Here is a 17,005-nt window from a genome sequence, read left to right on the forward strand (position 1 = left end):
GTGCAACGACATGTTCCTGCAGCCAACTCGGACATCTCCGCTGAAATGCAAGTACGTGTGCAGCAGTCGTTCCATTTAAGACTGGAAGCGATTATTGCCGCTGACGGTGACCATTTTGAATGCAATCTGCGATGGTCAATTGTCTCGTTACTGGTCAGAATCTGCATGACAATTGAATGCTCTTGTTTTGTTCTTTAGTGTGTGCTACGACAGATATTTTACGATATCTCGTAATCGCACCAGAATCCAGCAACAAGCACCACTGACATTCTAACTTACCCTACTTTTAGCCTGTTAATGTCAATATGCATTTTTCCATTTAATATGCGTATATTCGCAGAAAAAAAATTCTAAGTATTATTACAATCTCTTGATTCGCTAAAAATACGAGCCCCTATCTAATAATACATTCTGTGAAAACTACACATCAATAGCATTTTCGCCACGTGAGGTAGCCGCGCGGTCTAAGGCGTTTTGTCACGGTCCGTATGGCTGTCCCCGTCGGAGGTTCGAGTCCTCCCTCGGGCCTGGGTGTGTGTGTCGTCCTTAGAGTAAGTTAGTTTTAGTTAAGTAGTGCGTAAGCTAAGGGGCCGATGACCTCAGCAGTCTGGTCCCATAGGAACTTAACACAAATTTTATATTTAATAATCTTGCTAGGTGAAATAAATACATAAATAAAATAATTGAATAGGTATGCCTGGTCTCTTCATTCAGTGTCGGTGTCGTTTAGCTCAGCAGTCACGACGCTGTTTACACTTGTATGCTATCTTTATGTTGAATGAATGCTACTTGTGATATAAACTACAAGGATTTAGTGGTCATTAGGTCCTACATAAGGTTGTCTATCCTCAAACAAATGAAAAAGGCCCAAATAGACTAATGTAATGTAAACTCACTGTTCTCCATTATGGTGCTTCAGAAATATTTACTTAAACAGCGTTACGAAACATTTTGTTTAATACCTGAAACATTCTAGTACAGCCTGCTGGTAAACTTTCCCTCTGCTGAAACGAATTTGAAGCCTACTAACAACATTGATTTTTGTCTGATTAGCAAGATATAAACCTACACTTCTACATTCATGTATAATGTTATTATACTTTAGGTCTTTTGACCTTGTAATATCACAGCACTACAAAACATGTAAATAGAATGTTGAGCAGGTGCCCTCTTAAAAATCTCGAGGCAGCTTCATTGATTTAAAAATAATGTACTAACTTGTTTGTGAACACCTATTACTAACGGTAGTAGTTAGGTACCAGAATATTTAGTCTAATCCCCTTCCGCATTAAACATTGAAGCTAAGCTCACGAGTTGCTTACTTCTTCTATCCCACAAAACTTATAATGAAATTAAGTTTATGTAAGGTTCAAATTTGAAATGAAGGTCGGAGATCTTAAGAATCCAGAAGCTTCACGTATTTCAATTTGTTTAACGTTACTTAAAACACGTGCTGCCCTCTGCACCATCATATAAAGACCATGTTCGAAAAGCATGAAAATTACAAAAACGTTTTGATGAATGAAATATCGACTTCCTAACTCCATAGTAAATTAAATGCAGTTCATAAAGAGAACGGGAAATAACCTACTGAATCGTAATCACCGACGCTATTCTGCCATTGCATTCAGTGTCTGACCCAGATGAATCCCGCAAGTCAAGATGGCTCTCCACACACTTAGTAATGAAAAAACTTTACTTTCTGATCCAGACTAGTAGTGAGAGAGGGGCATTAAATTTTGATGCACTTCACACTTACAAACCTCTTAACGCTTACTTATATTCACTCACTCTCTCTCTCTCTCTCTCTCTCTCTCTTTCTCTCTCTCTCTCTCTCTCTCTCTCTCTCTCGTTTGCGCGCTCTCTCCTTCTTTCTCACATCATTTATATCTGTAGCCATGCAGCCATCTCCAACAGCGCATCATTTCACACCATAAGAAAGTACACTTTATCGCTTCTACGGCCTTTAACAGAATGGAAAGAAGCCACCGGCCTTGTTCACCTTCGAAACTAAGCTGTTCACACCTCCCCCCCCCCCTCTCCAAAGAACTTCAATAGGGAAACTACCATAGCAGACGCCACAGTGAAAGTCGATCATTGAGTCCACAAAAAAGTTGCTCACGAATTATAGTCACGTAGCAAATGACTCTACAGAAGTTGGAAAACATGCAAATACAGCAGACAACGTTCACATTTCGACGTCTGTGTATATTCCACGTCTTTGCACGTCGAAAACGTGTTCTCTTTCATATTATTAGTCAAAGGTTTCGATGCTATAACAGCAACATTTCGTTTGACTTCATCCCGCATAGTTACATCGACTTTTCCAAAATGCCGCTACTCTCAATACGTGTAATACGCCAGTAACATGAAACACTGGTTGGGTGCCGCCACAATCCTGCAGTGGACCAGTGCGTCAACAAGATATCCAGCGCAAGATGCCGATATTAGGGGCTCAAAAATATTTCTCTTGCAAGAATATATCAAGTGGAGTTAACGGACGCCGATCGCAAATTGACTGTACGATGCGTTATTAGAAGATGAGATGAAATTTGCGACCGGTTATTAAATTCCAAGGGAATTCATTAGGCAAAGATAGCAGCTGTCTTTACGAAGACGGGAAATAAATCAGAGCAGGTCTCGGAAGAAGGCGAGAAGGCGCACTGATAACGGAAATCCTCTTTCTTGATTAAACGAAGTTGGTGGGTGGAAAAATGACACCGCCACCTGATGGTCTGCAAACGCTTACGGTAGTTACTCTTTAAAAATGAGAAAACGTTCGTCTTTTTTTATCACTGGTCCTGTGATGCAGTGAATAAAAAACGAAACGCTAATTAGTCAGGGTGATTTGTTTCAAAATGAGAAAATGGACGATTAATGTTACAATTCAAAGCAGACAATGAAGAAGTATTCAGAAAGAACCCTGTTGCTCTTGTTTTTTGACAAGTGATTTAGCGATTGTAAAAATGTTTGATTTGTATTAAAGTAACTCTTCTCTCTCTCGTGTATTTGCACTTTTTTATCCTCCTTCCTTGAAGTACTAACCCTGCTCGAGGATCCAGTTATACGTTACATCCTCCAAAATAATATACCAGTCTCGCCACAAAACGTGGTCGCTGTAATGATTCATTATATATTATATATATATATATATATATATATATATATATATATATCACTATTTTTGTGTTTAGATAATGTCTGTAACATTTTTACCCTTCCAAATATTGTGTATTTTAACAAGTTTTTTGTGGTGAGGAGGTGACACATGAGAGAAATCTGTATGGCTTACGAAAAATGTATTAGACGCTGATCTGACACTCACTGGAGATACCTTGTAATTAAGGCGAAACATATCCTATTCATAAGTTACATAAATAAAAAAATTGATGTGCATCATGCAAAAGACGTTCTTCTCTCGATCTACTGCCGTTGTTTATTTTATTTTACTTTTTAAATGGGTACGTTCTTTCATGACTTGCAAAGGGACTAGAGACCAGAAGTGTGGTAACAATAAATATTTTAAAAAGTATAGTTAAGTGCTTTATAAGGTTCGGCTACGAATGATGCAGATTTGATAACTGGTTCTCCACAGACAAAGCACTTTAACCCCTCTATACCTAAATATTGTGTAAAGGCACAGAAACTGCTTTTCTTGACCTACACATGTAATAAAATTAGAGTGAGTTTGCTAAATGCATAAGAACTGCAGAAAACAACCGTGATAAGTGAAGGAGCAGGAAAGGTCGTGTGGACATATGGCCGTAAATGTGTTCCAAAGAAGATACAGCTACTGGAAGTTAGAGATAAAGATCTCTTAGAGAACAGAATTCAGTAACTGAAAGAACACGTGAAGACATACCAGGCGAGTGAGAATTTTCTTTCTGTCCTGGTGTCCCCTTCACACTCAACAGGGCAGTGAGCTGGAGCACCATCATGTAGTAAGCACACCACTCTTCGTACTACCATAGCACGTCGTCCAAAAGGAGAGCCTGCATTATCAGATATGCCTCATCTCCAAGGAGTTGTGGAAGGATAATTGTTCCTGTGAGGTGGCCATCAATAAACCCCACCCACACATTGAGGCTGAACCAGTGCTGATGGTTCGCTGCCACTATACCGCCGGGATTCTCCGTAGCCCACAGAGTGGTTGTTGTTAAGGTTGATGATAGCGCCCACCTTAATGTTTGTGAATAAGATGGCTGAAAGAAATTCCGGTATCGTGGGGGCTAGTTCGAAGAACCAGCGACAAAATAGTCGTCACGGAGGCAAGTCTGCTCGCGTTGTAAGTAATACGTTTAATGGCAGGTATGGAGAGAGTTGCATACGGTCGAGTGGCTTATTCTCTGTTATCAGACCACCTTTCTGTTGCTGATACCGGGGACATTGTTCGTTATTTTCACCTTCAGGTGGATGTGTGTCCCTTGCTAGACATTTTCAACCTTATGTCTATATGACCATTTTTGTTTCTTTTCCTCTTAGGGATCTTTTACTGTCGTTTGTCCTCATTAAGCTAAGTCACCTTGTATTTCACGAAGTACGTCACCGTTAACATTACCCATGTCGAAGAGCTCAGTTATCTAAGGGAAAACATCGCTTAAATTTATTTGAATATACAAAATTTTGAGATTCAACCACAGGTAATTACTCACCCCACAATACATCATCATTTGTGAAAAAAGTTGTTCTGATGTCTCAAAATATCTACTGAACATTGGGGTTTCCAACTTACGTTGAACACTCGCTTATTTAAACAAATGAATTCAATTTTTGATTTTTGAGTATATTTGATTTAACTATGTTAAAGGTGCGACAAAATTAGGTCAAATGTATTGCAAGTACATTATGCTAATAGCATTAAGTATTAACGATATTTGTAAATTATATGACTAGAGCAACACATATGAAAATTTAGTAGTTTTGTAAGAAACATTCACACGAGAATAAATGTGAATTAACGAAATCGTTGCATAGATCGTCAGTGGCAATACACAGGGCGATGCAGCTGCCCCTACAAATGGGTTTTATGCAACCTGCAACGCCTTCAAAAGCGTCATACTCTCTCACTCGCTGTACACAAAGTTTTAGTTGTAGAGAAAAAATGAACTGGATGGAGGAAATTTAATGTACTTAAATTTTGTACTGTGATACGTTTTTGCTTGAGGCCATGGTTTTCTATTTAGTCCAGGCACTTTAGTACGATTCTCTAGAATAATTCGAAAACTACAGCCTCAAGTGAAAACATTTCCCAGCAAATATTTAATTACATTAAATTTCTTACACAAAAGTGCCATTCATTTTTTCCGTAGGAATAATAGCTTACACATAGCGAGTGTAAGAATACGAAAATCTTCCGCATGGCTGCTGAAGGCATTTTGGGTTGCATAAAACACAAAAATAAGAGCAGCTGAATCACTCTGTATCCAACTCGAAGTTTTGCAAGTCGAGTCAATACTACAAAAAGTAGACCACCATTGCAAGAGGACGCCAGGATTCGTTTTCATCACAGACTGCCCACCACCATTTATATTTTGTGCTTTTGTTTTACTTAATATATGAATTTGGAACGGGAACAATTTTTCGTACCAGCAAAGGACAAATAGTTATACATTACATATTTACGCCGAATACGTAGACAGTCCCTTGAAATAATGCAACGCAAGACGAAAATGAAAGATTTTACTCTCTGATTCATAAGCTGGACATGTATAAAGTAGTTGGTTACGCTACGTTAAAGTAATGTCTATATGTGGTGTACGAAATCGCATAATAGATTCTTAAGGTAATTGCATCGTAAAACTATTTAAATTATTTAATGAAACACTTAATTTTATAAATAAATGAACTGTAGGATATGTTGGCAGTGAATCAGCCTCACACTATGAAATGTGTGCCCACTTTCCTTCAATGAAAATAAAGCTGTGGAGGCCAGTATCTGCGTAGTGTTTCTGTAATTAGCTGTAGGACGAGATAGGCGTACCGAAACTGGACATGGTCCTGATAACATAAGTTTTAAACAAAAGTGCATGTTCTCCGAAAAGGCTATTGGATCTTCTAGTGTCTGTGCCCTTACTGTTTTTACAGGTTTTCGTGTTTTCACAGTTGTTTTCTGCTTGGTTACTTTCCTAGTTAAATAGCATGTATGCGACGTGAAGTTGTTATAGTAGATATTTTTCCACTTTGAAGAAGGTCCATGAACGAAATCGGTAGTGAATAAATGTATTGTAAGACAGCGCAGTGTGTATGACGCATTTCTCCAAGTAGGTCTGTGTAAATTAGTATATTATTGATAATGTATATATTTCTGAATGACGTAGGTATTCGAACCGAACGAGAAAAAACGAAAAGAATAATAATACAAACGAGGCTCGAACCAGCGTCCCAACGCTTACTACTCTCGAGCGCTACCGATCTTTTTTTCCGTCTTTATTTGTTACACGCTTCACTGAAGAACTCGTAGAACGTACAACTATATTTGAAATTTTGCTTCAGTCAGAAACCCAACCCAGGTTACAGACATGCAAAGAGAGCATTCACCCACAGAACCAATTGACAACTCGGAAAAGAGATCTTTCTTTATGAAAGACGATAGGAAACAGTCAAAGCAGATTTTCCCAACAATTTTTACAAGGGGCTTTCTCTGATTTGGAAGACTCACATTTGAATTGTGAACTTTATGTATCAATAAATATAAGAAGTTACAAAAACCCGAGTGCCATGTGGTCTCCTTGTTAGACTCGTTCAGTAACACATGGTCCAGTCACATTAATGTGAGCGCCGGCTCTGTTCGGCGTCAACGTGCAACGGCAGGTGGCAGCACTAGCAATGGAGGGTATGTAAAGCGTGTGGGGAGGGGGGGGGGAGCGGCGAGGGGGGGGGGATGAGCGGGTGGAAGGAGGTATCAAATAGAGTGATTTATCTTCTGACATCCGAAAGGACATGCTCATTGACTTTCAGGCCAGTGGCGAAAGCAGTTCCGAAACGGCTAAGTATGTACACCATTCGCGGTCGCTGGGGCTTAAGTGCATGATGAAAGGGTGTCACGTAAACAGTCGCCAAAGCAAGTGGTGCACCACGGGCCTTATATGATCATGGTGAACTACGACTGCGTAGATATGTACTGGCGAGTAGACGTGCAACTAGTGAGCAACTGACCGCCCTGACGAACCAAGGAGCTACCATCTGTCTCTCCTCAACGACCGTTCAGCCACCATTGTTGTGTATGGGACTCGACAGCAGACGTTTCGTGCACCTGTGCTCACTTCTGTTCATCGGCGACGTAGGCTGGAATTTGCGTGCCCATACCACAACTGTTTGACCCTGACTGGTGCTAAGTTCCAGACGAGTCACATTTTATGCTCCATCAGGCAGATGGCCGTTGGCGTATACAGCATGAAATCTCTGAAAACAAACACCCTTCAACTTTCGTTGGAAGCATTCAGCCCGGAGGATGGAGGGTTATGGTGTGAGAAATGTTTTCGTGGCAGTTCTTCGGTGAACTCATTAATGGATCATCACAAATATACATCTATCCTTGAACACCATGTTCATCCATTCATGCAGTTTGTTTTTCTTCTGTATGGTGGCATCTACCAGTAGGACAATGCAATATGTCACACAGTTCGCAGTGTACGCGCATGGATCGAAGAGCACCGGGATAAGTTTACCTTACTCCTCCGTCCAGCAGACTCCCTGGCTTTAAACCCAATCACGAATCCGTGGGATCACCTCGAGCTACTGAAGCCATGGATCCTCACCTGAGAAACCTAATGCAGCTGGCACGGTAGTGGAGTCTGGATGTCTCCACATTCATGTCGGTACCACTCAGAACCTTACGGACTCTCTTCCTTCACGTCTCACAGCAGTCCGCGCTGCTGAAGACGATTATTCAAGCTTTTGAACGGTGGTCACATTAAAATGACTTTTCCTGAATTGCCTTACACACTGCCTGACTTAAAATGTAAATTATCAGGAAGAAATGATCAATATCAATGTCACCTTGTACATGTACACACCATCGGCGGGAACGTAAATGATGAAAGCTATAGTTCTCTACGACTGATAACAGGGCCTCCAGAGTTCATTCTTGTCGATCGTGTTTACTGTTGTTGACACGCCTGGTGGGCAATACAAGGGTCGTCACACAGCATCAGATGTTGAGTAACCACTGCAAAGGCTATGGTGATGACGCGTACTCACTTAAGACTGTGTTATTAGCAACTGACACAGCTATAAATGAGCCTCATTGTGGTTGCCATTTGGCCAACGGGTGGACTCGTGCATTACCCACATTTGTTGGGCATTGTGATGTGACGGTGGTCCAATGTTGGACTGCTCAGGATCGTGAGGACATACGTACTTGTCGAGGCTCCGGTCGACCATGTCTGGGCCACAAGGGAGAATCACAAAGCGCGCTGTAACTGCTTCACATCTGTGCCTGCTTTCTCAGAACAAGTAATGAACTCCTAGCAACATTCTGTAATTCTACATCATCGGTCAGAGTCTAGCGGCAATGGAACAAGAGGAATGCCGTCTCATGTGTAGCCTGTCACTAACACCACAACACAACTGGGAAGCATGGACTGCTGAGGAACAGCCTCGTATTGTGGTCAGCTATGAATAGCGGTTCTGCATTACCGAGGATGAACATCGCCAGTGAGTTTGGTGGCGACCCAAGCGAGATACCTTTCTTTTAATGTTTTGGAGAGGCACAGCAGTGTTACATCACGTATGGCTTATGACTTCAGGTTAGGTTGAGGGTGTCGAGGGACGTCAGCACGATATGTCATGGACATAATGCGTTCTCATGTGGTATCTCTTATGTGACAGTATCGGAGTACCATTTTTCAACGGGACAATGCCCATCCATATGTACATAAACTGTCTCCATGATGAAACTTCCTGGCAGATTAAAACTGTGTGCCCGACCGAGACTCGAACTCGGGACCTTTGCCTTTCGCGGGCAAGTGCTCTACCAACTGAGCTACCGAAGCACGACTCACGCCCGGTACTCACAGCTTTACTTCTGCCAGTATCTCGTCTCCTACCTTCCAAACTTTACAGAAGCTCTCCTGCGAACCATGCAGAACTAGCACTCCTGAAAGTTTCATATCAGCGCACACTCCGCTGCAGAGTGAAAATCTCATTCTGGAAACATCCCCCAGGCTGTGGCTATGCCATGTCTCCGCTATATCCTTTCTTTCAGGAGTGCTAGTTCTGCATGGTTCGCAGGAGAGCTTCTGTAAAGTTTGGAAGGTAGGAGACGAGATACTGGCAGAAGTAAAGCTGTGAGTACCGGGCGTGAGTCGTGCTTCGGTAGCTCAGTTGGTAGAGCACTTGCCCGCGAAAGGCAAAGGTCCCGAGTTCGAGTCTCGGTCGGGCACACAGTTTTAATCTGCCAGGAAGTTTCATATCAGCGCACACTCCGCTGCAGAGTGAAAATCTCATTCTGGAAACATCCCCCAGGCTGTGGCTATGCCATGTCTCCGCTATATCCTTTCTTTCAGGAGTGCTAGTTCTGCATGGTTCGCAGGAGAGCTTCTGTAAAGTTTGGAAGGTAGGAGACGAGATACTGGCAGAAGTAAAGCTGTGAGTACCGGGCGTGAGTCGTGCTTCGGTAGCTCAGTTGGTAGAGCACTTGCCCGCGAAAGGCAAAGGTCCCGAGTTCGAGTCTCGGTCGGGCACACAGTTTTAATCTGCCAGGAAGTTTCATATCAGCGCACACTCCGCTGCAGAGTGAAAATCTCATTCTGGAAACATCCCCCAGGCTGTGGCTATGCCATGTCTCCGCTATATCCTTTCTTTCAGGAGTGCTAGTTCTGCATGGTTCGCAGGAGAGCTTCTGTAAAGTTTGGAAGGTAGGAGACGAGATACTGGCAGAAGTAAAGCTGTGAGTACCGGGCGTGAGTCGTGCTTCGGTAGCTCAGTTGGTAGAGCACTTGCCCGCGAAAGGCAAAGGGCCCGAGTTCGAGTCTCGGTCGGGCACACAGTTTTAATCTGCCAGGAAGTTTCATATCAGCGCACACTCCGCTGCAGAGTGAAAATCTCATTCTGTCTCCATGATGTTTAAATAGTCCTGTGGCCAGTACAGTCCAAAAGTATGTCCTGAAAGGAATATTTGTGGGACCAGCTCGGATGTCAACTCACAAGGAAACATACCAGTTGTAATTAAACGATCATGTTGAAACTTGACAGATATGAAGAGGAATCTAAATAATGCCCAATTTCACTTTTAACGGGTAAAGCAGACGCCAAAATGAAATTTAGCACATTAAGTTCAGAAGGAACATGTTACGAACTATGATATATAAGATACGTGTTTTATATAACAGAAGGAATGTAATCAACGTTCTAGAAAACTGTATAATCAACTTTTTGTAATAATTTGAAATTTTCCTTATTACACCACCACCATTAACTAATTTCAAAAAATGAAAACTTTCTTTACAAAATAAACTGAAAAGGCTTTCACGCCACATCCATCCACGTGTGATAAAACTGGTTTCCGAAATATCATTTTTGGAAAAAAATTGTACACCATGTGTTGTCAGAGTATTTTCAACAAATGTAATCAAAATATCTAAAGTAACACTATTACTCTAATGATTTATTTTACTTTTTTGTATTATGTTTGAAGTTGTTATTTAACGTTTCACATTCGTAGTTTTATTTGTTTGTTTATTTTACTTATAGTTTTACATTCACATTTTTATTTGTTTTTTCTTCGTTTATAGTTTAACATCATGTATTTTGTTAATCGAAAATAATAACTAACTTTCTATTATGATACAAAACCATTACAATAACCATAGTCTGTAAAGAAATGCTTAAAACATAACATTTCTTTCTACCAAGCACATGAAATGAACGAATCTTTCTCACACAATACACATAACCGATAATACAAAATAAAACAAAATTCAGCAGGATTATCAAATTTAGGTAGGTGATCGTCTAAATGTTCTGATATGAACGGGCATATTTCAGTACATTGGAAAAACTTGGCAAAGAAAACTAGTTATATACTAGTGACTGCAGCTTGATTATACTGGGTGAGTCAATAAGAGCTTTACAACTTTGGACATTAAAGAAATTTATTGAGACAATTTACACATCGGTAGAGGTGTTATTTTGTAGCAAACAACATCAGGTTTCACATAAAAGTATCCAGTGTCATTTTGGTTCGAGGTAACAACTATTCCACCGGGAATAAATTTCTTCCCACACTCGTTGCAGCAAATCGGACGTAACAAGTGCAATGGCAGCGTAGATTAGGTTTTCCTGGTCGTTTAACTGTTTGGTATGGGAAGAACATACACATCGTCTTAAATGAAACACCAGAGAAATAAATCTTTTGGTGTCTGGGGAGCGAGGTGGCGTATGATTGGCCCTTCACTTCCGATCCACCGGCTTGGGAAATGATTATCGCGGAAACCTTAAACTTCCGCGAGGAAATGAAGTGGTGCACCCTCTTGCTGGTAGTAAACCGCCCCATGTCAGTTGTCTTCATTGATCTGTGGAATTAAAACTTTTCAAGCCTATCCAGGTATGCAATATACGTGACAACTTTCTCCGTGAAGAAGAAAGCGCCTTACACTTCCAGTCTGCTAAAGGCAAAAACACATTAACTCTGGAGCTGTAATAGTCGTGTTCCAGGTTTGCATGTGGATTTTCGCTGCACCATACTGTGCAGTTGCTACTGATATGAAACGTTGACTCATCGCTGAGATTTACTGTGATCAGGAATGTCTGTCGCCCCTATCCGATGCAACATTTTCGCACATAACTCCCCAAAAGCAATCTTATCGGGGTCACTGATGTTTTGTGTCATTGTGAATCTGAATAGTTTCAAGTGTAAAAGTCTACGCAGTACTCGCCAAACAGTCCTTTGAGGAATGCCAGTCTCGCGAGACGAACGTCGCGTTGGTTTTTGTGTTCTGCGGGCAAAGCTCTACCTAAACTGTTCGACATAATCATCAACACGCAGTCGACCTAGTGATGGATCATGTCGCAGTGAACAACGCGTCTCAACAAAGTTCTTGTGCCTAGAGTAAATTTTAGGCTCTGCACCGTATTCGGTGCGAAATTTACGCTGATCATTTATAGTAGAGTTCGTTTCATGAAACGAAAACACACTCCAATGAAAGTAGCTGTTGTAGCTGTACGCTATGCTGGCGCTACTCTTGGCGAAATGGAGTACTGTTGCAGTACGTGAATCAGACTTGAAGACGTTTGCTATCAAATTACACATCTACTGATTCTGTAAGTCATCTCAATAAATTTCTATATCATTCCAAATTCTGATATCCTTTTTGATTCACTCTGAATTGCTCCTCAAGCGGAGATTCACATAACTATTCAGCAGCACTAGACCTGAAATTTTTCCCAGAAAATTCTTGCGACATCGAAAGCCATATAAGTCACAGTGTTGTATCTGTGCCACCAAGTCTTGTGATATTTCCTGTACGCCAAATATTACCTTTCGTGGTATCTTTTACTCCTTAAAAGCGACGTTTTGCAAAAACGAAGAAATACGTGTTTCTTTGTTTTTACCGCTCTAATACCAGCGACGTTTCATCAAGATCGTTTATTTGCACTGTGCAATGTTCCCTTTTAAGTCTCGGTGCCAGTATCCAGGATCTGAAGAATCGCTTACAATGGTTGTGGTTCAGCTTCCGCCAGTGGCGAGTACAAAAATTTTATGACATCGTGCAACATTATTCTGGTAAGTGGGCTCATACCGTCAAGTTCTTTGTAAGTACCTCCTAGTACTTTAATCACAGAAATAATGTCACATAGACTCTCAAGCCGTGAAGTTCAACTTTGTTTCCTCCTCCCGTCATAAGTGCTTCTGATTTTTTGTGAGGTAGGGTAAAACAAAATTTTGGCATGGTATTGTTGTCAGCTCATTCGCCTTTATCACAATAAATTCCGAAACATTTTTTTTGTATTTATTAAAATGTGTCGTCAGTATTTCAAATAGGCTGAAATTGTCATGTATTTCTATACACCACTAATCATTTCATTTCTCTGTAAACTCTACATTTAAAATACCCTGTAATCTGTTTCTTGCCCCTACAAATTTACGTGGTGTCGTTCTTGTTTGTCATAGCAGATGTGCCACTATCTTGTCCCTTCTTCTTTCTTCGACTTGTTTCACCGCCTTTCTAGTACTTCTGCATTTCGTATTTCATTCCTTCACACTAATTCCTACATTCGGCACCACATTTCAGATGCCTGCAGTATATCGTCCGATTTTTCGTTACAGTGCTATGTTCCAGAATGTCGATATCAGTATTCCTCCTTCCGAAAAGTTTCCTGCACACGTGCCAATTTACTTCTGACTACTTCCTTGCTTCAAATTACCTTTCCAGTCTTACTTCATAGATGAGAGAATTATTTCACTTCTTCCACTACGTATGGTTTCCAGATTTTTTGCTAAACAAGTCAGCATGTTCCTTTCTGCTGGTCGTATCACTTTCATGTTTGCTTTGCTTATTTGTATGTCATACCCGACAATAAGTAATATCAAATATTCAGTCTAGACTCTTTTTTACCAATGACTACATAAGTTTCAAAATGCCTATCTGTTCATATTTTTGTGGCGAAGGATTTTGGTGATACCTAATGTACAGGCTGCTACAGTTAGAGAAGGCAGGGATCAGCAAGATACCTTTAATGTAAGGAAAACAAAATTGAAACCGACTTCGGCCCCGCAGATAGAGTCGGGCCAATAATAGTTTACAATAATAGCTTACGACATCTAGTCCCTGGTCGTGGACAGAAAAATGACAGAAAAATAAAATTAATTCCTGGAGTTAAGTGCAGGGAACAAGTAGAACACAATTCTGTTATTTAGTTAATGCTAATTACATTAGGACACATTAAATAAAGATCGCCTGGTCACTAAAGCCTAGCTATTACCCATCAGTTCGTCTCATAGGATAACATAACAAAATAATTTTAGATACAATGACACAAACACAACCAGTCACGCTCACAGCATACAAAAAACAAAATCAATTTGACCCTCACGTAGTGGAAACATCTGCACACTCAACAGGCAGCAATACACAATGAAAACCACCTCAATGTATCCGTGGACCTTCTGTGCGTATGTGTGTGTGTGTATGTAACTGATATCCGATACACCTAATACAAAGTCTGCACACTTCACTGTATACTATGCTGCATTACTCGACCGACCAAAATACTGTTGTCACTCACTAACACAGATAGTCAGTGCTCTTTTTGGAACCGGAAAGCCCACGTTCAGTGTCTCCAATGGAACCGTCGTCCTTTGTCCCGGGAAAAGACGCCATCCGCCCCACTGAGTTCTTTGTGTCGACACACCGCCAAGGCCCTGCACTGACCACATCCCGTAGGCAGTTGCTTAGTATACCAGCTTGGAGAATGCTTTTCGTTTTTGGCTCCACAGCAACTCACTGCCTCCAACAACTCCATGAGCAGACACCTGGCAGCAAGGAGAGCCTTACTTACGCCACACACGGCATCAACAACGGCTCCTGCTGCCCACAAGACAACTCTGGTCAGTCATCCTTTGCCGCCATCAGAATGAAATCCACTGCGCAACCACTCGCCGTCCAACACCAGACTGCTCTGCCCGACTCGTCGATTCGAGAGGCTGGCTCCAGTTCTGGGCAGCCTAAGTTGCGCTTCACCAAAACTGCGGTTCTGTAGTTTTCGTACAGTTCGTGAATGACGTATTAAATTGTAGGATTACCGATAGCATTGGTAGGGCAAGAAACATAAATGAATGGGTAAGAGTGAAACTGGGAGCCGACGATTTCTGTTTCTCTTTTGTTTGTTTGGTAGTTTGTTTTGCACGCAATTGGAGCCGCACGTTATTTAGCGTTAGTCCAGAGTGTGTTTTATATCCGTACAGCCGGCCGCGCTTCAGTCTAGAACCGCGCGACCGCTACGGTCGCAGGTTCGAATCCTGCCTCAGGCATGGCTGTGTGTGATGTCCTTAGGTTAGTTAGGTTTAAAAAGTTCTAAGTTCTAGGGGACTGATGACCTAAGATGTTAAATCCCATAGTGCTCAGAGCCATTTGAAATATATCCGTACACAATATATAAATGCGCTTTATCAGTAATAAAAATTAGGTGATCGCGTAACTTCTGCGCCTTTATGTAACCAAATGCACAACCATAAAAAATATATATATGACTATTGTTTTTTGTGCTCAATACAATGTGTTCCTCATCATGGTCAAGGACAGAAGTTCCCTGTTATTATTATTATTGAGAAATGTGAAAGTCGTTTATGTAAGTTCGACGAAGTATGGAAACGGTTTCGTATTGAAACGGTTTCATATATTATCACTTCGCTGTTTTTTTTATTTAATCTTCTTGTTGAGGAAATAGCCAGGGCTGTATTTTATCTATATTGTTTTCTTAATTTTTACTACAGAGCCACGGTGTTTCGCGTTACAAATCAAATATCTGGGAATAAAATCTGAATTAGACATTGATAGTTTGTTTTACTGTAAATAGCGTTTACTTGTAAGTAACAGGCAGGAGTATAAGTATGCAGAACAAATTTGTTCCGTACATTACCCGAACCTTTACATACTGCAGGAAAATCATTCCTGCCCTTGGGCAGACGACGTCGATTTTGTCCGACTACGGTATATGCTGCCTTGGGGATAGTAAACGTACTGATAATGGCTTCGGCCGCAGTGGCCGAGCTCTTCTAGGCGCTTCAGTGTGGAACCGCGCGACCGCTATGGTCGCAGGTTCGAATCCTGCTTCGGCATGGATGTGTGTGATGTCCTTAGGTTAGTTAGGTTTAAGTAGTTCTAAGTTCTAGGGGACTGATGACCGCAGATGTTAAGTCCCACAGTGCTCAGACCATTTGAACCATTTGTAACGATAATGGCTTCAGTGACTTGCGTCAACAGACAGCGTAGCAGAGCGCCTTCTGTGTCTACGCTTCAACAGGGAATGCCTCCAGACAGAAGGCTCAGTGTGGTGCTGACGTCTGAAGCAACCAGGCAACCATGCCACGAAGGGGCACTTATGGTTCCCTCAGCCAACTGAGCGAGTCTGAAAGGGCTCAAATTGTGACCTTCCGAGAGGCGGAAAGGTCCTTTCGTAGTATTGCCACACAAACATTACGTGTTGCGTCAGTTGTGCCACTATGTTGGTATCAGTGGTGATGCAGACGAGGTTCTGGACGTCCACGCAGCACAGGCTCACACCAGGATCGTCTTACTCTAAGGGCACAAGGGGGCAGATTGTACAGCTACCACAGCATACATAAGGGGGCTTGTGATTCCAACAGTGTCAGCACGAACTAACTATTAGCAGTGGGACTACAGATACGCATCCTGTAACCCGTCTTCCACTCAAGCTGCAGTATTGACGTACACGACTGGATTGGTGTCGTCAGAGGATCACTTGGAATGGCGCGCTGTGGTCTTCAGCGAAGGAAAATGATTCTACCTGCTTTCAAGTGATGTCGTTTGCGCTTACCATGCACACCTGGTTAGCACTGCCTCGTAGGATCCTTCTGTCCAAGGCACGCTTGGCTCCTGCCAAGCCTTATGGTCCAGGGTGCTATACGCTCCAATTGTTGTTCACCTTTAGTGTTACTGGAGAGAACGTTAACTAGCTCTCGGCACGTGCAGAAAGTGGATGGACCTGTTATTTTGCCGTTCTTGCAAAAGGAATGTTGCAACAGGATAATGCTCGTCCACACAGGCCCGTCAACCTTAACGTGCTCCCCAAGATGTGCAGCAACTTCCTTGACCAGCTCCGGCCGCTGTGGCCGAGCGGTTCTAGGCGCTTCAGTCTAGAGCTGCGAGACCATTATAGTCGCAGGTTCGAATCCTGCCTCGGGCATGGATGTGTGCGATGTCCTTGGGTTAGTTAGGTTTAAGTAGTTCTAAGTTCTGGGGGACTGATGGCCTCAGATGTTCATAGTGCTCAGAGCCATTTGGACCACTTGAACCTTGTTCAGCGTGATCTTCGGACTTGCCTC

Source organism: Schistocerca serialis, chromosome 5 (assembly GCF_023864345.2).
Source record: "Schistocerca serialis cubense isolate TAMUIC-IGC-003099 chromosome 5, iqSchSeri2.2, whole genome shotgun sequence".
NCBI lineage: Eukaryota > Metazoa > Arthropoda > Insecta > Orthoptera > Acrididae > Schistocerca > Schistocerca serialis.